Source organism: Cavia porcellus, unplaced genomic scaffold (genome assembly GCF_034190915.1).
Source record: "Cavia porcellus strain 051 isolate PalLab524CR breed Dunkin Hartley unplaced genomic scaffold, mCavPor4.1 scaffold_24, whole genome shotgun sequence".
NCBI classification, from domain to species: Eukaryota; Metazoa; Chordata; class Mammalia; order Rodentia; family Caviidae; genus Cavia; species Cavia porcellus.
In genome coordinates, this window is record NW_026947507.1 from 54,916,365 (window position 1) to 54,942,648 (window position 26,284).

The window sequence follows — 26,284 nt, forward strand, 5'->3', positions numbered from 1 at the left end:
GAAAAAAGCACACCCATAGTACTCTGGTGTATTATTTATGCATAGAGGTGCTCATGGCAACAAATCCCCATGCAAACATGGTGTCACACTTTCCTCACAAGTCTGACACATCTTGAGTCATCAGCATGTGCTCCCAGAGCACAGAGGCCAGCCAGCCTATTTCTGTTGCCTTTATCGGTTCTGATACTGTGGGAAAATCAGAGCGTGTAAAGGGGCAGAGCCCATCTCTATAATTAGAGCCCTTATCTGCTGGAGGTGCTGGTTCTGCTATCTGAGCTCACAGCACAGCTCCAGGGAGGGGTGACACTGTCATCAGGTTCACCTGTGATCCCTGCCACCCTGAAGTATTTCAGAGATTTTCAGCCATTCACAGTTCTAGGTGACAGAAGGGGAAACTACTGCTTTAGAAGTTGAGTTACTGCAAATGAAAGTGTTGTTAAACATAAAACAGAATCAACAACTAAATATAGAACAACCAAAAGTTTTTTCACATCAAAAGAAATCACCAACAGAGTGAAAAGACAACCCACAGAATGGAAAAACGTTTTATCCAACCGTCCCTCAGACAAGGACTTATATCTAGAATACATAAAGAATTGAAAAAAATCAGAACACCCAAATCAAAGATCCAACCCAAAAATAGGCAGCTGAGATAAACACATACTTCTCAGATGAAGAAATACAGATAGCAAATAAATACATGAAAAAATGTTCAGCATCACTGGTCATTTGAGCAATGCAAATTAAAACAACCTTGAGATTCCATCTCACCCCAGAAACAATAGCTATCAGCACGAAATCAGCCAATAAAAAATGCTGGTGGGGCTTCAAGGGAAAAGGAGCCCACTGCTCTGCAGATGTTCGATCTCCACAGTCTCAAGCCTTGGACACCAGCAGCCAGTGGCCATGGAGGCCCTCTCTGTGTCAATGGCCCCTGACTGACCATGCTTTGACTTTATGATAATTTGACTTGATCATAAGGCAAAACTGATACGTGTATTTGCTAGGAATCTTACTGGGAACTTTGAATTTTGATCTTTTCCTAAGTTAGCGACATGCTCTTTGATAAATTCTTGCAATGTCAGAATGACAGCCCCAAGCCACATGGGGCGCTAACCCATCTCCCCATTGCGTTGCTCAGCCCTGATGCTTGTTAGGTCAAATGTTCACGACGCATTTCCAAGTCTGTACATTTTCAGTTTGCTGTGGGTTGATCTGGCTGTCAGCCCACATCATGGAGAATCTTGTGCGATGTATGTGACTTCTCTCTTCTGAGGACACAGCACCACAGCTGTGTTGTGGAAGCCAGCACAGTGAGATGTGCTGCAAGGTAAAATACATCCTAGATTTCAAGTAACTGGGGCGGAAGAAGGCAGCCCACTGTGTATCAGGAGCTGCTGCCCCCTTTCTTTGAGGAGCTAAGACTGCATCTGTGCAGCTGGGTGGTCATTGCAGTGTTGAGACCATGCAGGGCTTGTGGAAGCTTCCGGAGGGAAACAACCCTGACTCCGCCCATGGGAGCTGATCCACCCACTGACCTGGTCTCTGCTCATCAGCGTGCGGCCAGAGACTTCTCCCTCCTGTTTATCCTTCCTGGCAGCCTCTGATGTGGAGCCCATCCACCCCTCCCCCCGCCTCCTCCCCTCCCACCACAATCCTCTTTTTCCATCGGCTTCCTCTCTGTGACCAAGACTCTCACTACTGTGTCACCTTCTCCCTGAAGGCATATTGGTCACCACCCCTGTGCCAAGAGCTCCACAGACAAAACCCCCATCATGGAGCACAGTGAGGCAGGAGAGTGTAATGGTTAGCCCACAACCTCATGGTCTGTCTCCTTCCACAGAGCACAGCCCTCGTGACCGCAGAGGTGACCCAGCCTGGTCCCTTGGCCCAACTTACAGCCTTCCAAATCTTAAACAGATGATGTGACCCTCAGAAAGCCCACGTGAGCTTCAGAGGGAAGAAACGCAACCGTTAAATGGCTGTCATCCTGCCAGGCTGGGTGGACTAATAATTGTATTTGCATCCGCAAAGAGCAGCGCACAGATGAAACTACAGCCACACAGGGAGCTTACCCAGACGTGTTCCAACCCAAAAATTTGGCTAGAAAAACTAAGGTGCAGGAAGGAATGAGGCATGGAGGAGAGGTTGCCACCACCCTGGCTAACTGCTGAGGGCACGGTCAGCGATACTACACACATACACAGAGACAGAGACAGAGACAGAGACAGAGACAGAGACAGACAGAGACAGAGACACAGACACAGACAGAGACAGAGCCAGAGACAGACAGAGACAGAGACAGACAGAGACAGACAGAGACAAAGACAGAGACAGACAGAGACAGAGACAGAGACAGACAGAGACACAGACATAGACAGAGACAGAGCCAGAGACAGACAGAGCCAGAGACAGACGGAGACAGAGACAGAGACAGACAGAGACAGACAGAGACAGAGACAGAGACAGAGACAGAGAGAGACAGAGACAGAGACAGAGACAGAGAGAGACAGAGACAGACAGAGACAGAGACACAGACACAGACAGAGACAGAGCCAGAGACAGACAGAGCCAGAGACAGAGACAGACAGAGCCAGAGACAGAGACAGACAGAGACAGACAGAGACAGAGACAGACAGAGACAGAGACAGACAGAGACAGAGACAGACAGAGACAGAGATAGACAGAGACAGAGACACAGACACAGACAGAGACAGAGCCAGAGACAGACAGAGCCAGAGACAGAGACAATCAGAGACAGAGACAGACAGAGACAGAGACAGAGGTCACCAGAAAAGTTTCCCTTGATGTTGCCCTTGGGTAAGAGAAGTCAATCCTACGTGCACTCCCGTTACGACCGTCCCACTTCACAGCTTTTCCTAGAGTTGTGAAAGGTGATCACAAACTTGGGGATTTAAAACCATAGAAATTTTTTCTCCTGATTCTGAAACCGAATTCTGAGCCCTGGGGGGAGCAAGGCTACTCTCTGCAGGTTTAGGGGAAGGGAATTGGTTCTCCGTCCTGCCCAGCCCTTTGGTCTTGGGGCCGTGCCCCCCAGTGCCCTCTGAGTGTCAGGAACTTACGTAGAACTTCCTGGGTCTCCACGGCCTTCAATGTCCTGGCTCTCTCAGGAATGTGATGGCTACTAATTTTTCCCCCAGTTTTCTCAAATTAAAGTTACTTTTGATTTTTTAAATCCTGGTGTTGGTGTTGACCAACATATGCAATGACAGACACTTCCATTTAAATAAAGCAGTGAAGACATTTCCAGAGAAGATGAAACTATTAACTCCCCTTTATCTCTCCTCCAGCTCTGCCCACACCCATTCCCCACCCCACCGGCCCCTGGTGAAATGTTCATGGGAAAGGAGAAAAATAACTGGGTCTGCGTTCGCTATTGGAGATTCCAGGGAAAGTTTGAAACTACTTTTGAGAAAGCAAAATTTTAAAACAATGTGAATGAACAAAGAGATTAATGATAGAGTTGAGTGGATTATACTGGGTTATCCGTGGATTATACTTTGTCTCCCCATTTATTTGCTTACTTGGGCACCAGCTTGCTGTGGTGGCCCGCACGGCACTTCCACAGGCATTAAGGACAGGTCCACTTTATGTCTCCAAGCTCTGTCGCTGGTGCCATCTGTTGATCTGGTGGCTGCCGCCCAACTCCTGAGCAGCGAGGAGGCTCTGTCGGGAGGAAGCCCTGGAAGCACGCACAGCCTCGCCCCTGTGGAGGCTGGCGCTGACAGAGTTTCCTCTAGTCAGGACAGGGACACCTGCGCCATGCCCCACGTAGACAGTGCCGGAAGAGGGAACGGGACCCTGTGGCCAATCGCCTCCCCACGCATGTCCCTTTGTTTACCGCAGCTCCCAAGCTTCTGTTCTCACTAGAGGACACACTGCGTCCTCTCTGAATCCACTCGGTGTACGGCAGCCTCTAATGTAAAAGGCCAGGGACCACGTGAAATTACACTCAGAGAAGACGCTGAAGTCCCTGTCTTTAGACAGGAGGGAGCCCTGGGCAATCATCAGGGCTCCAGGCAGGGGAGCTCGGAGGTGCCCAGCTGTGAAGGGAGGTCCTGGCCTGGGCGCCCTGCCCCTCCCTCAGCGAGCAACCCTGCTGCAGTGTGGCCTCTGGGAGGCCTGGCTCTACCGCCGGGTCCCATCAGACCTGCGTCTGGGGCTACTCCTCTATGCTGTCTGGGTCACAGCATGAAAGCCTGTAAATCATTACAGGCTGATCTGGCACTTGTACCCCAAACCCTGCCAAGCTCAGAGTATGCAGCCCTGGACGATGTCCTCAGACACTCGGCCTCTGCACGTCCCAGACTCTGTCTGGGGGGAAGCAGAGGCCAGAGTATTGATCATGGCTCTCCTGTGGCCTGCTTACTCAGTTCTGGGTATCCTGCCCTTCTGCACCCCTGGGCCCACACCACCCAGGGCCATCTCAAGTGCTTGCCCTGGATGAAAACACAGTGTGATGCCCTTGACCTGACCTTCACCCCTGCTGCTCCCACTCAGTGCTGCCTGGGATCACTGCACCTGTGAAAGGCTGAAGTCATTTTCACCATGATGCCCGAGTGCCTTGACCTACTGGGTAGAGGGGTCAGGAGATGACCCCATCTGGGGTTAGAAAGTGTCCAAGGAGGCCACGAGGGATAGGGACACTTGCAAGGAGGCCGAGTAGGGACAGGGACTGCTGTGGTCAGCAGAGAGAAGACACTTGTAGGCTGTCAGGGCAGGAGATGAGGACAGAAGTGACCTCAGGCAGGGACGGCAAGCGGGGCACAGTGGTGGTGGCTGGGCTGTGGGGAGGAGAAGGTTTCAGGCTCCGCCCAACTCCTGAGAGAAGGACTGCGGGGGGGGGGGGGACAGGCTCTGGACTCAGGCTATGGCCACAGGGCAGGAGGGTACCACACTCTTCCCCTGGGAGGTCGCTAGGGGGCCCTGGGGATACCCTGCAGCTTCGAGGCTCGCTCCTCGCCATTGACCTGAGACACCCATGAGGACCTGGTCCCCGTGGCCCCTGTGTGGCTGCCCTGGCCTGGCCCTGCTTCCTTCTGTGATCCCTGTCATCTTCCTCAGCACCTCCCCACCTGTCCTCTCCCATCTTGGGGAGGTTCTTGGTGGTGGCACAGGGGCCCAGGATCAGGTCCTCACAAGGTATCTGGAGAAAGGAGGAGAGGAGAAACTGAGTGAAACCCCTCCCAGGAGAGCAGACAGTGGAGGGCTCCTCAGCGAGGAAGAGGTGAGGAGCAGGGAGGGACTGGGTCTGACCAGCAGTGGGTGCACCCAGACGCAGGCCACCGAACACCAGCAGATCCAGGCTGGGCAGGATCACTGAAGGCTATGGGGCCAGCAGGCTGGAGTGAGTGACCTGCTGACCCACTCCCTGCACAGCCTGGGTTCAGGTCACACTGTTCAGGCTCCAAAGACAGAGGTCGGGGAAGAGGGAGGAAAGGAAAGGGGAGCAGTGTCCTAGGAAGGCACAGCGCACCTCTGAGGTCCAGCCCAGCTGCGGGAGAGTAGAGCAGAAGACATCGGGGCTTCCTGGAGTGGATCACACACAGAAACACAGAGACACACTCACACACACAGATGCTCACACACAGAGACACACACGCACAGAGACAGGCAGACACACAGACACACCTGCTCACCACCTCAGCGCCTGGCACCCTTTCTCTCCTCCGGCACATGACACAGTGGCATGTCCTCACTCAGCAGAGGCCACATGGGGTCACCTGGGAGTGTGTGCAGGAGGGCGGGGGCACCCTGTGACCAGGATGCCCATGGAGTGGCCGATCCACAAGCTGAACTCTCACATGGCTCCTCTTACACGAGGACCCAAAGGATGAGAAGGAAATAGAAGCTAATAGGGTGAAGGGGGCTCGGTCTTTCTCAGATGGGAGGGGGCCCAACCACAGGGGGCGGGGAGGAAGGCATGGGGGTGAAGGAAGGGGGGGGGTGTGACAGGAGCCTATGAGACAGTGAGCACTGCCGACCTGCACTAATGGAAATTTATAAAAGAATCAATAGGGAGCTGGGGGTGCGGCTCAGTGCTAGAGCACTTGCCGGGGGCATGCACAAGGCCCTGAGTTCAACCCCCAGGACCACCAGAAAAAAAAAAAAAAAATACAGTGCAGCTTAACCAAAGCTTTACAATCTTAATCTCTTCCTTCCTTGAGAGCTAACCCATGTGCTTAAACAGGACTCTCAGTCAGCCAAGGCTGGTCCAGCATCAGGCAGAAGCAAAGGCGGAGAGAGGGAGTGTGCAGAGGAGGAGACTGCCAGGAAAGCGAGACTTTGCCTCTGAGCTGAACCGCAGCGCCCAGAGCTTGGCTGTGGAGAGGCCGTGTCCGGGGTCTCAGTCCCCAGGGGCCCCCCTGGGCAGCACCGGGGTTTGCGCCAAGGCAGCCGACGCTGCTTCCTCATTCTGCTCTTGAAATTACATCATACACAGAGTCTTTGAAAATCGAAGAAAAAAGGAAGAACAAACCAAAGGGCTCGGGGATCCGTGGATGAAAGTGAGGAGTAAGGCACAGAATTTTATTTCTCCTGAGAAACACCCACAGCAGGGCCTCACTTGGAGACGTGAAAGGGGTCTCCTGCAACACTGCTCTCACTGTTCCGAGGGGTGTGGAGGACCTGCACCCCACAGCCGAGAGCACATGCTCTAATTTGGTGATTTTTATCCTCCACGGTCAGTTTGACTCCTTCTCTTGAGAAAGTTTCTGAAGATACTATCAACAAATGGAGAATTCACCCAGGGTGAAATGCTCAGCATTCTCCTTTTATGAGTTTGTACTTTAATCTTTTCTTACCCTCCTCATCAAAAAAGTCCCAGTGTCACTGTGGTTGGGTTTCAGCTCTGTAGTCTTCACCAGGGGACAACTTGTGCTCTGTGTGAAGGAGGAGGAGCCCTGGGCCCCATGTGTCAGCGAACCTGCACACAGACACACACAAAGCCCCGGCACAAATGCCAACCCCAGGCTCCCAGACAAGAAGGTCAAAACCTGAGACAGGCAACCTCTGGAGCATTTCCCAAACTGGACAAAACCTGGCCCGTCTGCACATAAACACCAATCTGAAGGAAAAAAGAGTACCATCTGGTTACTGTCAGGTTTGCAGGCACATAAAAGAAGACTCAGTTTTTATATTTTGATTTATTTTCTTTCACCAAATATTCCAGGTTTCCTTTCTGCTGTGTGTACTGTGACTAGAAAAGATGTATTTGGTCTCCTGTGTTCGGTGATCAGCAGAACAGGATCGGAGCTCTCGGGTTGGTTTTTACCTTCACCCCACAAGTACCAGAAGCATTGCAAACTCTGACAAAGTGGGTTCCCAGAGAGATTTTCTCCTTGTCATGTGTGAACCAAGGTCGAGGTGACTGTCCTCCTCTGTGGGCTGTGTCCCACAAAGAACTTTGAAATCAGAAAAACTAGGCAGGGCTGGGGACTGGGTCAGGGCTGAGGCCTGGTGCTCCCAGGGGAAGATCGGGTCTACCCTGCCAGCGCTCCCAGCTCCATGGTGCAAAGGCTCCGCCCAGAGCCTGCCTCACTGAGGCCTGGAGCCCTTGCTTTCATGCTAACAAGGAAAATAGCAGAGACGCATCTGTTTTCATGCTTCCCTGATGAGAGCGCAGCAAAAAATGTGCATCCGATAGCTTTTATCCAAATAGGCAGAGACACGCTGGACCCAAACGCAGGAAGGCTGTGTGACGTTTGGTTTTAAGTTTGTGCAAGAAATTGAATTCACTTTTTACATTTACATCATGCCAAGGATCAGTTCCCCTCAACTTCTCATAATGTTCTTAGTGAGGTTCTGAGTATTTCCTGGAATTTCTTTCTTTCTATTTTATTATTTATTTATGGTAGTACCACGGATTGAGGCCAGGGCCTTAGCACTGATAGACATTCCTGGCCACTTTTAAATTTTTATTTTGAGACAAAATTCCCCAGATCGGGCACAGGCTTGTACTCCTCCTGCCTCAGCCTCTCAGAATGCTAGATTACAGGATTATAGTTCTGCTATTACTGCTCATAATGAATCACGCAAACCTTTTCAGTTGAGGCGCACTGGATGTAACAGCAGAGTGTGCCTCCTTCTTTACTGTTACACAGCACACCTGCGAATGGTGTTTAGCCTTCCCCCACCCCACCCTCCCAAAAATACCTCAGCTTGAAAAAAGTCACTTCTTTTCTTAAGTGGATGTATAATATTTGTACTTACTTATGGGGATAATTTGATCCATGGGTGTAAAGTATGAAGATCTAATTAGGGTACTTACCATTCCCGGGTCCTCAAATATTATCAGCTCCTTGTATTGGGGACCTTCAAGCCTTCCTTTTAATAATAATTTGTGTCTGAAAAATATTCAGATGAGACACACATTTCTCCTGCCTTGGCTTGGGTTACCAGGTCTGCATTGTCACTTCTCAGGGGAGAGACAGCATGAGCTCTGTGGGGTGAGAGTTCTGTACCCCCAAAGCAGAGGCGTCACCTCCTTAGGACTCAGGTACGAGGCTCAGACAAGGCTGTGATCCGTAGAGAGAATTTGGGAGGGGAGCAAAGAAATGGAAGGTTATTGGCTTTCATCTGAAAGCTTGTTTCAACCACATCAAACAGACATTTAAAGCAAATAGCCTCATGTGCTTAATAATAATAATTATGTTATTATCATTAATGTTCTAAATTATTAGACTCAACGTATGTTAAACACCCATCTGGCTTTTCTACGTATGCTATTAAAGTTTTGTCTTAGAACTAAATCTTCTGAATAATCATTTTTCCTTTTTGTGGAGTTGAGGTTCCTCCATCTGACAGTAGCGGTTAGATTGATCACCGAAGGGCAGTAGGGATATGATCTCTGTTTCAGGCAGGAAAACTGCCATCCATCACTCACACGTCCCAAAAGGAGAAGCTGTGTACACCAGACACACGGGTGACCGGGCTGGGCTGCTCTTCTAGTTCCAGGCACAGGATGGCTGTGTGCTGGGCACCACAGATCCCCAAAAGACCCAGTGGTGGCGGTGGCGGCTTAGTCCCACCATTCTGGGAGGCGCTGGGGAAGCCAGGGTGGGCTGGAGGGAGGTCTCCTGTCCTCGAAGGCCTGACTTTGAAGGGAATTATGAGCCCCTGCCCTCCTCCTTGCTCTCTCTGCTTTGTGGCCACCATGAGGCCACCAACTTGCTCCACACATGCTCCCTGCCATGACGTCCGGTGAGGCCCACAGGCTGCAGTGTGAAGCCACCACGGACACCTCTGAAGTCACAGCCAGGAGAAGCCTTTGCCTTGAGAAATCTGCTGGCCATGGGGGTTTTGCTGCTGCAATGCAAAACCGACTAATAAGTGCGCCTGAGCTGCGGAAAGGGCCAGTTTGTAGAAAAAGAGGTGTGCAGAGCTATTCGCCGAGTTTCGGTATGACAGTTTTAAAGGACCACGTCAAGAGCAGGAGAAATTTAGTTTGGTTTTGCTTTTGGTTCCTGTTTGATTCACACTGGTCTCTCCCCAGTGAGCCCCCGCACCTGAGCAGTGAAAGGTCTCCAGCCTCAGGGACCACACCAACCCATTGAGACCCAGCATCAGACACGCACCTGCATGTTTGTCCTGAGACTAATTAGCTAGTAACGACTGATTCTCTAATCACTGCCAATAAATGCACCTTTAAAACAATAAGAGCAAGATCACCTACGTAGTAAAAGAGCTAGATCACCTTACAAATAAAATAGACGCACTCGACTCGTACAACGCCCCCTGCACAGAACACACTGCTGCTCCTGCGTACAGCCTGAAGTCATGGTATCACCAAAAGCAGTCCAAAGGCAACCTGCAAGGAAAGACTGACTTTAACAATGCAGCATTAGGAACAACTTCCCCAGTTCTAAAGGAAGTGTGTGAGAGACCAGGAGTTCATTTTTTCTCAGTCTTAGAAAAATGGCCCTTTTCCAGTAAAGGGAAAGATTAGAGGTGAGAGAAAGGCAGGTTTTCAAGATTCCTCCTTTCGGTTTTGGTGAATTTTCCAGCTTACTTCTTCCTTCTCTGTGTGCCTCAAGCATTTTTAATTATGCAAAATGCCAGTCCTTGCAATGTCTCTACACAGACTTGCCCCAGCCAGCAGGAGTCCAGAATGAGGCCCTGCTAAACATTATTCTCTGCGAGAGAGCCAAGTATACATCGGAAGACACCTGGACCAAGACACAAAGACCCAAGTTCTAACGCCTGTTCCTCCACTACTTAGCAATTCACCGTAGCCAATGGCACTGGACAGCTGAGGTGACCCTCTGCAGACGCCATGTAAATCCTGAGGAAAGGACTGAATTCCGCGACGACTCACTTTAGCCCATTGATACAGTGAGCATTGTAGAACTTTCATGTTGTATTGCAAAACATGTTGAAAATAGAAAGCATCTTTAACATTTCATATATTCTGTAAAATTACTGATAGTAAACCAGCCAAAAATTAATTCTAAATTTAAAACTTGAGCCACAAAAGACCAGCGCATTCACAGTCACCCAGAACCTTGCTGCCCTATTGAAAGGTCGCTAAGAGCCCCGGAAGGGCAAGGAGTAAGCAAATGTCCTCTGCCAGGCCCTGCAGCTCTGAAAACCCCGCTGCCCCTGCTCTGCCGATCACCTTCCAATTCCCACTCAGACCTTCTTACCTAATCAAGGAGTTTGCTTTCAACACCCAAGTTTAGAAAACAGTGTGGCAATAGCTGTCCTGTGGGTCTGGCCTCTGCGTCCAGCTGTACCTCAGGGTCTTTGCAACCTCCCTGTGCTGGAACCAGCCTTGGGGGCAGGACTCTCTCTTGGGAGCACCCTCTCGGCCTACATCTGGGCAGTACCACTAGTTCCCACCATGCTGTCTGCTCACATGTCTGCTGCCTGCTTGGGATCACACAGTCTCCAGGGAGGTGGGCTCGGCTCGCCTCTTCCTTCCTCCCCACCTGCCGTGCCGGGAGTGCTGCCTTTGCAATGGGGTCATGTATTGGTCGGTCACACATTCAGCCAAAACCTCCTTCTCTTTTCCTGCCCTCTGTGCCCAATCCATTCCTCATGAAACATATTCATTAAACGTGCGCATCTCCACCTCCGCTGGGGTGCTGCACAGCCCGGCATCTGCCTTTTCCACTCCGCAGCCCCTGCGTGCTGTGGCCACACTCTGAGGTGGAGCAGGGTCTGCCTGCTGGGACTCCTGCAGGCCTTTCACCCACCACAGGATGTTAGAAGAGGGGTGCTTAGCCCAATTCTGGAGCCTAGAAGCAGGGGCTTTACAGGTGGCAGCGGTAGATAAGCCAATCAGTAGCCCCCAAGACTGAATCTGGTCCTGCATGAGAAGAGGGAGAGAGACCTGAGACACACCCACATGTGTCCCCGTCTCTTTCCCCAAGATGCCCTCTGCTGCCCTACGAATCTGCCAGCAAGAAAACTTCATCACAAGGTGCAGCCCTTGGAGCTCCAGAACTGTGAGCCAAAATAATCCTCTTTAAAATTTAATCTCTGTTATTATGCTCACAAAAGATTAATACACCACGTGTTCAATATTTTTTGTTATAATCATACTAATCTTTCAAGTTTCAGTCAGCTTTCGCGTGTACCTACCTGAATTTCCAGTGGGTCCCCAGTATTAGGAGGAAATCCTACCACAGCCCGCGGGGCAGCCACCGTCCCCGCCCTTCCTCCTCTCTCCTACCCAGCTCAAGCTTTTTTCCTGTCCTGATAGAGCCTTGGTGTCTGCACAGGACCAGTTTGCTGCCATTGGTCAAGTGCCATCTCCAAGGCCACCCGCCTCGGCTTGCCCTGCTGGGCTGTCCTCGGCCCCTGCCCTTCAATCACATTCCCATTTCCTGTTTTACCCATAGCACTTACCAGCATTCTGCAGTTTGCTGACACCTTTTCTGTCTCTCCTGCTAATATACTACATCTTTAAGAGTAGGAACTTTTTATTTTTAATCTTACTTGTGATTTAACTACTACTTAGAGAAGGGTCAATCAAAATAATCAATGTTTGATTCAAATTCAGCTAAGTGAATGAACTAAGCAGTTCGTTGCCAGCTCACCTCACAGAAATGCAACTTCCATGAGATTAGACCTTGTCCTGAGTCACTGTGCTGGTGGCGCATGTACCTGTGTATCACTCTCCCTAGTGCTGGATACATTCTTATTAGTTGTTTTTTAGATATTTGTTGAATCCAAGATAAAGAAGCAAGTCTCAAGAAAATAATAGGTATAGTATTTCTAGGCTACAAATCAATATTTACTTACAATTGATATTATGGTAGCAGAAGTTAGAAACTCTAAAATTTTTGGCAATTTATTGGAAGGGCATAGGGCAAAGAACCCACTCTAAAACATGTAATTGAGACAGTGTAATTCATCAGCTTTTCATCCCGATCACAAAATGCTTGAGGTAAACAACATGAAAGGAAGAAAGGCTTATGGTTTTAATGGTTTCGGTCCATGGTAAGTGGTTCCATTACTTTAAGGCTGTGGTAAGTCAGAGCATCATGGTGGGGTGGCCATGCTAAAGAAAAATGGCTCACCTTATGGTGATCAGGAAGCAGAGAGACAACAAGAAAGAGGGGCCAGGATCCCAATGTATCATCCCAAGCACAACATCAGTAACCTACTACTTCCCCTGAGGCCATGCCTCCAGAAGTCTCCACCACCTTCCAAAAGCACCAGCATCTGGGGACCAAGTTTCACACAGGAGTCTTCAGAGACCATTCCAGATCCACACTGTAACACCCAACAGGTGTGGATTCCTGCTCCAGACCAAAGCACTCCATCCTTGCTTAGAGATGGCTTATGGATCGGTCCCACCCTCCTCAGGAATGCCTCTGCCCATTCAGGGAGACATTGGTCCACCCAGTGACCTGAGATTTGGGGAAACACAGTAAGAAATAGATCCTTTCCACACTCTAGGATTTCCTGAGAAATGTATCATAAATTGACTAATCCTCTTCTTTCCCTTGTTCATTTAAAGCTGTTGTTCTTCCTCTTAAATTTCTGTTGAAATCTATTCCTTGGAAACTTAGTCCAAGAGAGCTAGATCTAGGAATCAGTTCTACAAAGCAATTTTGGAGTTAAATCAACAGAGTAAAGATGAGGATGTGACACTCTGTGGAATCTAGATGACCCCTGACAAAAGGTGACAGCGTGCAATGGTTAAAACTTACTGGTAAAGTGTGATGAGATGCAAGTGGAACTGAATATGCAAATGAAGGAAATAGCTATGTTTGGAAATATCTTAGAAGGCTCAAGAAAAGTAGCAGTTGTGAAACTTACGGCCTCATGTGGCTGTTGCCAGAGGCTAATGAGATATTTGGGAAAAACAAAATAATTACAAGTTCAAGTGAAATCTAGAGCACAGTCCTCACCAGTACATGTAAAACTCTCATTCCTGCAATCAGAGGCAGAAAAGGCTGGAGATGAGCCTAAGCTTTATGCAGGGTCCCTCAGAGAAGGGTGACTTCTCAACCCTGTCCTCCAGGGAGCTGACTCCAAAGGAAGAGAAGCCTGACACTTGGCCTTGAGAACAACAGGGTTAGAGACTGTTTTGTGTTCCAGATTCCCTTACGCTTCTTCAACATGCTCTCTCTGTACCCAGTCCTGTTTCTCATCCTTTTTATGGGCCAGGTACCAAAAAACCTCACCAGTAAACCATCTGCAGGCCAGTAAACCATCTGCCTTTTCATCTTGGCATCTGTTTCCAAATGAACTTGGCCTGGGACATTACTAAATAAAGGCAAGTTCATGAAATATAGTTTTGCTGTGGGTTAGCTAAGTGGGTTAGCAAGTGCCATTATTTTGGGGAATACCCTAAGTGTTGATATTGTGGGACATGAACACTAAGAAGTGGCTCCTCCTTCACTTTATGGAAGAACTAATATAATGTGATACTGCTTTAGAATATAGGTAGGTAAGTGGGAGACACATAAAATAATAAACAATCAAATAGATGACACAGGTATAACATTTACTTCCTATGCAGTACCGTATCACTTAGAACCTCAGAGCACAGCTGTTCTCAAATGAACACAATATGACTATAAGCAGGAAGGTCTCTAAGAAGACACTGAAGATGTGATAACAACCATTCAAATCATAAACTGTATTTGAAGGGAAACTTCCCAGAACTCAAAGTTTCTTTCCTTTTAAACCCTAATCTTAAAGCCTTCATTTTCTGGTTTGAGACCAGCTATGAATTAGAGGCTACAAGTTAGTTATACATGCATAGCATGGTATTGTTTAAAAAATTACGAGATAAGACAGAAACGTCAAGGGAAGAGACAACCTCCCTGTGGGCAGAACAGTAGGCAGCGGGCTGGGCTTTGAGCTGCCCACTGCCTCTTTTACTTCTCTGCGGGTGCAAATTACTTTATCAGGTCTCCTTATTTTAAAAAATCTAGGCAGAGAGCAATGGCTGCCCAGCAAACAAGCACAGTCTGGGAGCAGCGCCGTGTGCAGGCCACTGCCAGACTGAGAATGACCAGACCCCAGACTCTTCCAGCCTGAGGACTGGCAAACAAGAAGTACCAGCCCCCCCCCCCCCATACACACACAACCCTGTAAGCAACCGGCTTATCCGGAGAAACACAGGCGTGATGATAGCTACAGAGGTGAAATGCAATCGGATGCCTGCGGTGCTTTGGTGTTTCACTGAAATTGCAGGTCTAGGGTCAGTTGTCTGATCATGGGATCAAAGTATAGCCATGTGCAATGTGACCTCTCCGTCTGAGGGTGGCAGCCATTGCTGATTAGCTGTGGTCTTGTTTTGAAGTTCTGTACCATTTCCATTGTTTTGTTGGGGTGAGTTTTATTCTCATTTGTTTTGTTTGATTATGTTAAATCCTATGACAGGAGAAGCTATTTCAAGGATTGCAAGATATATCATGGCAGACTTCATTGTTTTGTTTTTATTGTTTCTATTCATTCTGCTCTGTTTGATTTTTACTATGTCCAAAGTTATCTGCAGCTATTTTGAAGACATCACAAGGCATTATGGTAACTATTATTAATTTCATAATGTCTTGAAGTCTTGTGTCTCTTACACTGGTTTGTTTTCATTGGTTTTAGTCTGTTTTAAGCTCTTTAAAATAAAATCTAAATTTTTTTTTAAAAAATCTAGGCAATTGTGTTAGGCAGAATAAAGAACCCCAACAATACCCACATCCCAAGTGGTCACTGTAAAGACCACATCAGATAAAGCTTGCAGAAGGCTTGGCTCCCACCCCACAGAGTGCTCACCGCGGAAGCAGAGCGCAGTCCAGGAATGAGACCCAGCGGGGAACGGATGCGCTGTTCCCTTGGGGAGCTCAAGGTCATGGTGTGGTATCCTGAGCAGAATCTTAGTTATCAAAAGGAAGTGAGTGTCTGGGCACTGTGCTTTTAACATGGCAAAGAAGAATGAGCATACGTGCATGCGCGTGCACATTTACTGTTTTTAATATGAAAGCTAAATTTTACCTGCCTGTAAAAGTGCTGCCAGGAACCTCACTCCATTTCTTCCAGTGTCAAGTAGGTTGTTCAAGTAGCTCTTGAGGTTCAGACTCTGCTTTTACAGAGAAGACTCTCTGTCCTTCTGGAAGTCCTTTTCCTGACACCATCAGCTCTGATACTGAGCAGATAGAGCCTCACATGGTATTTCCTCTTGTCATCTCACACAAAGCTCCCCCCGAAAGTATGAGAAATGACTTTCTGTGACTCTGGACCTTCAGCTACATAATATAGTATGTTCTTATGTAGAAATGTAAATGAACAAGTAAAAATATTTGTGTTGGAAAAGAGATTGGGAACAGTTTAAAACCAAACTAAAATAAAGCAGTGATCAGTTATTACTGTCATTCTCAGGGTCCAGGCTCCAGGTTAGCACCAAGCAGAAGAAGTCATGGAGATCATTTTCCCTGATGATTCCAGAGTTCAGCTACAGGGTACCTGACTTTCCTGAGCTTTCACAAGTGCATAGAAACTGAGATAAATGAGGACAGCATTTGTCATGAATCCAGACTCATTCCATCCAAACAGCTCATATTCTGAGATATTTTTCTAACTTTTTGTTTTCAAAATCTTCTAATAAGATGAATCATAAAAACATAGCCCTGGCAATAATTCTTTTGTCAAATAAGGGCATTTATAAAACACAAAATTCTACCTACCAGCCTCATTATCTTTTAAAGAAATTGAGGCCCAGAGGTTTGAAATATCCTCTTCAGCGTGATATCTGTGGCAGCAAGCACTATGCCCAGAACCAGCCATGCTGTTTCCAGCAGTCACTAAAATAATATCCTTTTTTTCACATTAATGCTAGTCAGCATTTGCAAAGCATGTAACTTGCACTTGTGTACAAAGACAGTAGTGCTGAAAATACTGATAACAGCTAACTTTTTATTACACATATTTTTACATTTTCAGCTGTGTACTTAATGAATTTTGATCATACCTGTTACCCTGATATGTCCTTATACCCTACACCCATTCCTCTTGTCTAATAATAATTTCCCTTCTACTTTCCTGGAATTTTTGTTTTCTGTTGTTTGTTTAGATTCCATAGATTAAGGAAAACTTGCAATATTTGTCTCCCTGAGATTAATGTAGTTTACTTACCAAGCTTTCTTTTTCCTGCAAATGACGTAATTGTGTTGTTTATAGCTGGGTACTACTCCATCGTGGGTGTATACCACATTTTCTTTATTCGTTTGTCTACTGATGAGGACCAGGATGGTTCCATACCATGGGGGACTGAAAACTGATGGTTAACTTAAACACCAGCTGAACTGAATCAGTGTGGTGCTGAGCATGGAGGGCCCAGCTGAGGACTGTCACCAGTATAAACAGAAGTGGAGGGGAAGAGAGTAGCATTGTGGGTTCCCCTGAGTGTTGTTTGAAGCTGTTGGTTTTTCTGGAGGAGCTTGTCAGGTGGCTCTCCTGATACAAACTTGGCTGTTATCATCAGAGGAGCTCAGACCCTGTTGCTGAGAATGGCTGTGGTTCACTTTGGGGACCTCTGATCCTCACTTTGAGCATTGCTTCCTGGCTCCAGAGGAGAAGATGTGTGCCATTCAATCTCCAGGAGAAGCTTGTCGTACTGGTTTCCTGATATGAACTTGACTGTTCTCATCAGAGGAGCTCAAAACTTCATTGTCACTGAGGATGGTGGTGATTCTTTTCAGAGGAGCCCTGGTCCTTATCCTGAGTGTCACTTTCTGGCTCGAGGACAGAACCTTCAACCTACTAGCACAGATCCTTCACCCCACTAGTATAGACTTTCTAGCTTCCACTGATGACCTTTGGGCCTTCCCAGTGCAGATCTGTGAAAAAGACTTAAATGAATCATTGTTGTGGTCTCAAGAGACCTTCAGCTGGACTTGTGAGGGCAATGTCATGGGCTCTAGGTCTTCAGCTTAACTCATGCAGGTTGTTGCCATGGGATCCGGGCTCTCAGCTGATTTTCTAGGTCTTTAGTGTGTGGAAGATTTCCTGTACTTCCTTTGTATGTGACTCCTTGGGTGATCATTATAAATAATACTATCAATTCTGTGCCCTGTATTGTCTGTTCTCCTTGCAATCCCTGATGACAACATATACCTTGGCCATTTTGCATTGTGGTACAGTAGATGTAGGCATGCAGGTATACAGACAATGTGCTGACTTCAATCTCTGCACTAAGAGTGGCAGAGCTGGATTTTATTGCACTTCTATTTTTGGTTTTTTGAGAAATCTGCATGCTGATTTCCAGTGTGACTGTACTACAAAATAACTTTCTTGATGAATATAAATAGCTTCATTTCCCATCCAGAATTCATTTCCTAAAAATAATTATTAAAGAAGCTCCAACATTTGTTGGTTTATTGAAACCATATTGTGCATCTCTAAATTTATTTATAGTTGAGCACAAATCTAAAAAAAGTATTGCCTGGCTGGTTGTGTTTAGTTTAGCATGGAGTCGTTCATTTGGAAATACCTAACCCACCTGGCAGTGTGGCCACGGTGAGTGACAGAAGCAAAGAGACACTGTATCAACTCAGCAGGTGACCAGCATTTCCAACCCAGAAGAGCAACTACGCATTCAGGATTCCTGGTTGGGTTTCATTTCAAGTGATCTGGAAATGGCAGCAGAAGTTAGGAAGCCTTTCTAGTATATTTTGGCAGCTCGAAGGAAAGGCAGGTGGCCAATATGTAATAAAGATAAGCATGTCCGCTTGGAGGTTGTGTAAATACCCCTTCCCTGAGATAAATAATTGGCATCACTAAGGGAAGAGAAGGCAGCCTTCTCCAAGCACCTGGCACAGGCTCTCCGGCCTGCAGACGGCCTCTTCCCTCTCAGCTGCCGGGGAACACTGCGTTAGGTAGAAGGATTCTGAAATAAGACAAAAGGATGCAGTTGGAATCCCTACGCATCTTACATCTATATGGTTTTGTGTTTGTTGCCTGAAAATGAAAGTTTTTATAACTGTAACTGTGCACAGTGTCTCTGAACCCTGGGCAGCTACATGAAACAGGTGTTTTTGATTAAATTGCAGTTCTTTATCCCTACATAAACGGCAGGACATAAGAAGAAAATATTGGAGTACCGTAGGGATTGTGCAAGCCTTGGTTTTCTCTCACTCTGATTATGTGCCAGTGACCCTTGCTCATTTTATTTCCAGGAACAGAAAGGGTTTGATGTCAAAGTTAGAAATCTTCTTTAAAACACAAGACTCATTTTCAGACACAGAGCTAATACTTGAACCAGGTATTTAAGTGAAAAAAAAGAAGTATTTCGATGCTTCAACAACAAAATTATCCATACTGAATATTCAAACTTAACTTCTTTGAATGGCACTAGACTTGCTTACTGTGCTAATATTGTTTGGGAGATTTGTAACTCATTTAACTAGGGAAGATTATTGGCCTGGTTCTAACTTCGTATTTCTTCATGAAGATTATTGGCCTGGTTCTAACTTCGTATTTCTTCATGGCTGGTTTTAGGTGTCAGCGAGGCCAGGTTAGAATTCCCAGTTACTCAGGCATTAATGCAAGTGTTTCTGTGAAGGTATTTTGTAGGTGTGGTTAGCAGTCCGTTGCCTTTTTTGAACTTATTCTCTGGTAACGTGAGCGGGCCTGTCTTTTCAGGTAGAAGACCCTTAAAATAAACAGAGGAGTTTTCCTGACGGAGAAGAAATTCCGCCTTGAGAATGCAGCACCAACTCCTGACAGCTCCTGACTGGGTTCCAGCCTCCTTCCTGCCCTACAGACTTCACACCTGCGGCTTCCACAGCAGCCTGACCCCATTTTTTCATTTATTTATTTTTCCAGTGTCAGACTTTATTTTGTTTAGAGCCCAAAACAGATCAGCATTAAATTTTCATTTTTTGCAGTCCTAATATGCCCCTGAGATGCTGAGTCATGTCATATTTCAGGCTGATTGACAGTTTTTTCTTGTTCTATTAATGCAGGAAGTGCAAGGGTCTTAGCATCTTAAAAATGTGCTTTGGACTCTCTTTCACTTAGGAAGAGCGTATGATAAATAGGAAGAATGAACAGGTTACCAAAGAAATCCTTTCATTTTTATAGTGAAATTTTTTTTTATCTTGGGAAGTTTCTATTTGACTTTATTTTTATCGGTCCATGCAGTCCCTAACGATTACATTCCTTGTGTGGAGTTGGTCCGTGCACACACACATCGCCATTTTTTTTTTTTTTTTTTTTTTTTTTGTCTTTTTGAAACCAGCTCTCATTATGCAGTTCAGGCTGGCCTTCAGCTCATTCTGTAGCCGAAGCTGGCCTTGAATTTACAAGAATCCTCCTGCCTCGGCCTCGAGAGTGCTGGGATTACAGGCAACATTGTGGTTCTTTTTCATTACCTTCCCATCCTTTCCTCACCCCCTCCATCTCGTTTGTAATGTCTTTATATACATCATTAGATATGACTTAGTATTTCTTGGAAGAAACCTGACTGATATATCTTCCAAACAATAAAACCTTTTTTATGTGGATGAAAAGTCATAATATTTGCAAATTGCCATTGATGCTTATCACAAACACATAATTGCTGTAAAATAAAACCTTCTTGTATGTCTATTGTCCCATCAATATCAAATGATTTTATTCCTTACCTCAAATTGCTGCTGATTGCCCCATCACCAAAAATTTATTTATTTATTTATTTATTAGTTATACTGAAAAGTAGATCAAAAACTGAAACAATCCTCTTAAATTTGCTTTTGAAAGAAGAAAGAATTCCTACCTACAGACTATTCTTTCTTACTAAGAGAGGAAAAGGTGCACAAATATTTAACCTAAACTATTACTTATTAATAATAACAGATTCAAAGAAAATTCTACCACCTGTGCTCAGCTATCTGTTTGAACAAGGAAGAAAGAAAAGAGACAGAGCGTGTCAGAAACAGGAGAGAGAGGTAGGGAGGGAGGATGGGAAAGAAAAACTGAAAACAGAACAAAAAAAACACTTTACACAGTTTCCTATAATTGCTATAGACTGCTGCTTACTGCTGGCACTTGGAAGAGAGAAAAATGCAGATATTTTATAGCTTCCAGGGAGCTGGTCCAACATTGATGATCAGTCATATAAAAATAGATGAGCTATGATGGCAAACTGTACCTGGTTCAGGTTACTGAACATGAGGAGGACGCGGTGGTTCTTGTCCTCAGTGAGCTCAGAGAACACAAAGACTCCAAATCACAGCCTCACCGAGGCGGCTGAGAAAACTTGAGGGTCTGGAGAATCAGTGCCGCCCTCACACCCTCTATCAATGGCTTTAAAGCTTTTCCTCTGGCCAGAGTTTCTCTGGCGCCCTGGTAGCCTCCCAGAACATAGTGGAAGCACTGGGATTCACATTACATTTTCCTCATACTTTCAGACTATAAGACTGAAACTATCAAATAAAGATTGAAATTTTAGAACAAAAAATGTAGAAACTTCTATTAAGTAAAACATAAGGAAATTTACTATTCCTCTAAAGACATTACACACTGCGTTTTCTTTAAAGATTGTTGATCCTGCAAGAGTTTGACTCTGAAAAGTTCCTCACAGCATATGTATTAAGGGGCTTGGTCCCCCACTGGATGGCAATGGGCCTGGCAAAGGAGCTCTGAGATGTGGAGAATGGTTGGCGGGTTCTGGTCACGGGGGACAGGCCCCAGGAGAGGTATGCATCTGCCCCTGCTTTTCTGTTTTATTTTTTCCACTCTCTGACCATATGGACAACAGCTCAGTTCACCTGTACTCCCTAACAGCCTCACCATAGGCCCAAAGCACCAAAGCCAACTGACCGTAGACTGAACCCGCCAAAGCCATGAGCCAAAAGAAACTTTGCTTCTTCTAATTTGATTATCCTAGGTATTTTTGTTCTAGGAACAGAAACTTAAAACAATATATAAAATTTTATATTCTTCAGGGCATATCAGGAGGAATAAGATTGAGAATTATCATAATATGTTCAGGTTCATGCTCTGAAACTACTTGCAATGTGATATTAGAATGCTGTCTCACTTTTTAAAATAGTCCAGTCTCTTCAACTCTGAGAGCTGGTGCTCCAGTTACATTATCTCTAAAAGTCTTTCCAGTAAGAAACTGGTTTGATTTTTTTTTCAGACAACTAATGGCAAATCCTTCAGGAGAAAAGGGTATTGTAAATGAATTCAGTATAAATTCAAGAAGTCAAGTGCAATTCTAAGATATAATTTCTGACAGACAAACATGAAAATCTCAGTTACTGTTGCAAATGTAATTAGTAGATTTGGAAGCATTCCACAACCATCAACTCTCCTAACTTTTACCATCCATACAGAGATTACAGAGAAGAACAGAATCAGTGTGACGCAGAATTTCAGAATATGAAAGAGAGGCTCCGAGTCTGAAGTGCTGCTGGCTTGTTTGAGCACATCCTGGGAAATCAGCCAATTCGTTTGCATGTTTGAAGTGCACCTGACCTATCTCTGTCACAGATTCAGACACAGAGGTGACTCCCAGACGTTTGTGTAAACAAAGGCTCCTGTAAACTCAAGGTCACCGTAGCCCTTCCCAAAGGGCACTCTGTGCTTCTTCCTTATCTGAGGAAATCTTAGGTATGCTTTCAAGATCGCTCTCTGGGAGGCTTTATGAGAAAAGGTCTTCTTTCCTCCCACTGCCTACTTCTGGCCTGGTGTATGATAAACATCGAACATTTTAAAATGCTCTGACATCTTTTGCAAACAAATTTGTCTGGCCTCAAACCCAGAGAGCAGTGTGTGTTTTTCATTTGTGAACAACCACTAAATGACTTTTGGAAACTGAGAAATTTGCAGGGGAAAAAAAATCATCAGTTTTTAAATAGCTTTTTTGAGAAAAAAAAAAATGTTTCTTCTATGTAATCCTTTGATTTTAGGAATTAAAATTATATTTGTCTTTTACAAATATTTTTGTCCTCCTGGATAGAGCTTAAATTATTGTTTTTTATGGAAAACACATGATGCCTGATTTCTTCTTGAATTAGAAGTATTTCTCAAGATATTCCAAATATATTTTATTTCCTTAAAAGGTAGCTTGGGGGACAGATGGAGAGGTAAAGCCCTTTTAGTAATTACAAGTACAGGTTTCCTGTGTAAACTCAGTCTGTCGAGTTCCTGTCCGCATTTCTATCAATGGCCTGAGCTTCTAACCCTTTATTTGTAATTTTACTTTGCTTTAGATTTTGCCGGAGACATTTTTAAGTTCATGGTTTAGATATTGCAGTCACAGAAGTTGTATAGAAATGTGTAATGTAAAAACTTCAAAGAGGAAAAATTTTTTGCCAGAGGGTCATGTAAGGGCATAACGCTTAATGAATTGTGACTATTTCAACAGCAGAGAGACAGACAGACAGATGGACAATGTAGACATTGACACTGGATGTCATATGCACATGTTGTGAAATCTTTTTCGGATGTAAGGATCAGTGAGCCAAGGTCTCCTGCCAGGCTCCATCTCCTCATGGTCTTGAGACTCCCTAACACCACCCTCTGGCCCACACTTAAAACACACAAATCCACTGCGGACATAACTTAAAACCATATCGAAACTGCAGTGGTCCTGAAGGCTTGGAATTCAGGATTCTGAGACAAATGACCTAACTTCCTAGTCATGGAGTACTGAAATTGGGAAATTTAGAGGGAAGGTAGCCTACACAATTGCCAACTGTTGCTTCCTAACAGCAAATCTACATTCTTTTCTTCAGATGCGCTGGGAGCTGGTGGGAAGGAGGACACCCGCTCTGAGACATCTTGCTTTCTGAAGCTGACACAGCTCTTCCCGGTGCAGCTGCTCTGGTCCAGGGTGGAAGGAAGCCCACACCGTCATGAAAGGAACCTTTCTTACCAACGTAAGCAGGACGGTGGGCTATCCCTTTGGTTTGTAAGCTGTCAGTACGACATGCGTATCGCTCATGTTGGAGTTTATACATCTGTTATGCTCTTGCTTGGTGATACATTTGCTCTGAAAACTTTGCCACAACGGAGGTAAAGGAGGAAAAGCTTCTTATTTTCTTACTTCATTTGTAGGATTCTTTTTTTAACCTTCTTTTAGCTCGAATGAAATGCTGTGATCACTGACCTGTGTCACATTCTTGGGGAGACAATTATCTTTCATTTCAGATTCAGGATATTAGTTTCACAGGGTTTTTTCCTTAGGTAAGATTTTCCAGTGATTTCTGAATCCTGCCAGAGGTGATAAAGAACAACTGATTAAGATAACCTAAATTCTGCTGCTCCCACCTCTCCAAAAGCTACAGAGCTGTTTTCTATTAAAAATACATCCCAGAGACGAAAATCAGTTTTTGAAATCTACTAGTAGTAATAACACAGGCTGACATCTAAGCAACGTGCTAGGAGTGTTTGTGCTTCTCAACTGAATCCACACAACAATCCAAAGAATGTTACAGTCTCTATCTTATGACTGAGGATATTAATGTTTAGGGATGTCAAACGACTGACCCAAATTGATAATGAAGTACAATCATACATAATTAACAGAGAAACCCTTTAAATGCCTGTTTCCTCTAGAATAAGTAAGCTACTGTATCTTAGCTCCATGAGTCGGAAATACATCTCAGAATAAAACGCACTTTAAATAATAAGCAAAGAAAGAACTGGAGACAAAATCTTCATCTATATTAAATATGAGAATGGACCCACACCATATTTAAGACTGTGAGGAATATTTGTTGGATGTGATATAATCTGGACCACTTTGAATCTGATCCTGGCGGCCAGTGCACAGTTGTTTAGCCTATAGACCTGAGCCATGGGTGGGCAAGAGAAGTGTGCAAGGGTCCACACCAAAGTGCGAGAGGCACTGGTTGGAAGTGTATGTGGATTAAAGGACAAGAAAGAGCAGACACAAGTCCGTTTCCCCCTTGCAATTTGGAAAACGCTGTGGGGGAGGTGTTCAATGAAAATGTAATTCATTCTCTCCCTCTCCCTCCGCTCCCCCTCCCTCTTCCTCGCCCTCTTCCCTCTCTCTCATGATCAAACTAGTTAGGACATGATAACATTATCACAGCAGACAAAAACTAAACATATGAAGAAGCTACGCAAGACGCAGACATACTGAAGATGAATTTAAAAACACAATGAAAACAAGCTATGTGCCACAGTCAAGAAACAAATAACAGAATTTGATCACAGAAATTTAACATGATCAAAGTATCAAGGAAGGACTACAAAAATTTGTTTACATGTTTAGAAAGAATACTATTAGCACTATTATTTTTAAACAGTATTAAAAATACAAGTAAAATTTCTAGCACTAAGTTATCAACATTGAAATAAAACATTTAATGAATTAGTAAAAACCAGGCCAGTTACAACTGAAGAGAAAACAAATGGATAGGAGACTAAGGGGAAATCACCCAGCGATGGGAAACTAGGACAGAAATGGAAGAAATCACCCCAGAGATGAAGATTCGGGTACAAAAGTCAGCTCACAGGACACCAGGCGGACAATAAGATTGCTACGTGCTGGATCCATTCAACACCATTGCTGCTCTGGAATTCACCCACACACCTGTCCCCTTTGGCCTGGTCCCCTCCCCTTCGCGGTGCAGCTTTCCCAGAAAGGCTCCCTGTCTCTCATCCCACAGACCAAATCCAGCCCACCCTGCCCCACAGCTGCGGGCCAAGACCAAACTGGAGGCCAACACCTGTGTCACATGAGGAAGTTCCCCCGCCCTGTGGGGAGAGCCAAAGCAGTGACGGCCCATGGGCCCACGGCTCTCCAGCTCCTGCCTTCCCGAGGAGCACCTGAGGGCCCAGTCTCTACCAGCCTGAGCATCTTTTCTCTCCAGCCTCTGTGAGTAAAGCAATTTCAGCTCTGTCATTATTTTACCTTGTCTCTTGTGTCTCACCTGACGCACCAAATTGAGGTGTCCTCCCAGCCAGTGCTGTCCTCCAGACAGACTTATGGAGGAATAAACTAGACCCGGTGAGACAGGGGCTGCAGGGTGTCTGGTGGGGTCAGTGGTTCCAAGAGGGATGCCAGGAAGCAGAAGTGTGAGTGATGGGCATGCTGTGCACAGCCCAGGAGGGTCAGACTCAGAGCTGCCTTCCAGAAAGACCTGAGGATAGAGCCAAGGAAGGTGGCAACACCCAACAGTGCCCAACCAGGGCTTCCAAAGATAAGGGGAGAATCATGGAGCAGAATTAATATTAAAAACCTGCTGGAAGAGAATCTGTGGTGTTGAAAAGACAAATGAACTCCTGGAGAAAAGTGTGCACCGTTGTGTAGAATTCATCCCCAGACACTACGAAATTAGGGGTCACAAAGCCCAGCACCCAGCTGTCAGGGCTGGAGGAGCACCCAGACACTTCAAAAGTACACTAGCAACTTGCTGGGACAATGAACTGGGCAAAAATTTCAAAATATATGAAGTAAAAATTGAGGAACGGCAGATTTATAGGAATAGAAAACCACATTTCTGATTTCTCAAAGAAACACATATGTAGGTTGTTCCATTTATGAAATTACAGAAGACAAAAGAATTGTATGCTCCTCAGTCATGAAACTCGACATATGCAGGGTGTTTTACAGCTAAATTATACTGATGAAATGCTGAGGAAAGAGCAGGTGCCAGAAGGACGCTTCTCACGTAATAATTTAGAAATGGGAGAAAGCACTTTATTAACATAAAAAGCATTTCTTCTGTGACAGCAGAACTTTTAAAACCGTATATTCAATATGAGCTAAATCTGTGTGAAACAGCTTTAAATGTTTAAAGGAAAAGGTCAGACAGACATATGCCAAACATGAATATTAAACACAAGTTTA

General features: G+C 45.5%; 1 long non-coding RNA gene across 1 annotated transcript; it reads right to left on the reverse strand.

The window, feature by feature from the left end:
• Window positions 1–6,444: 6,444 nt before the first annotated feature.
• On the reverse strand, window positions 6,445–9,885 carry LOC134472628 (uncharacterized). The gene is made up of 3 exons (XR_010042514.1): window positions 9,716–9,885; window positions 8,291–8,537; window positions 6,445–7,087 (listed from the first exon to the last, which is right to left on the reverse strand). It is a non-coding gene; the product is annotated as an uncharacterized LOC134472628 (long non-coding RNA).
• Window positions 9,886–26,284: the final 16,399 nt, after the last annotated feature.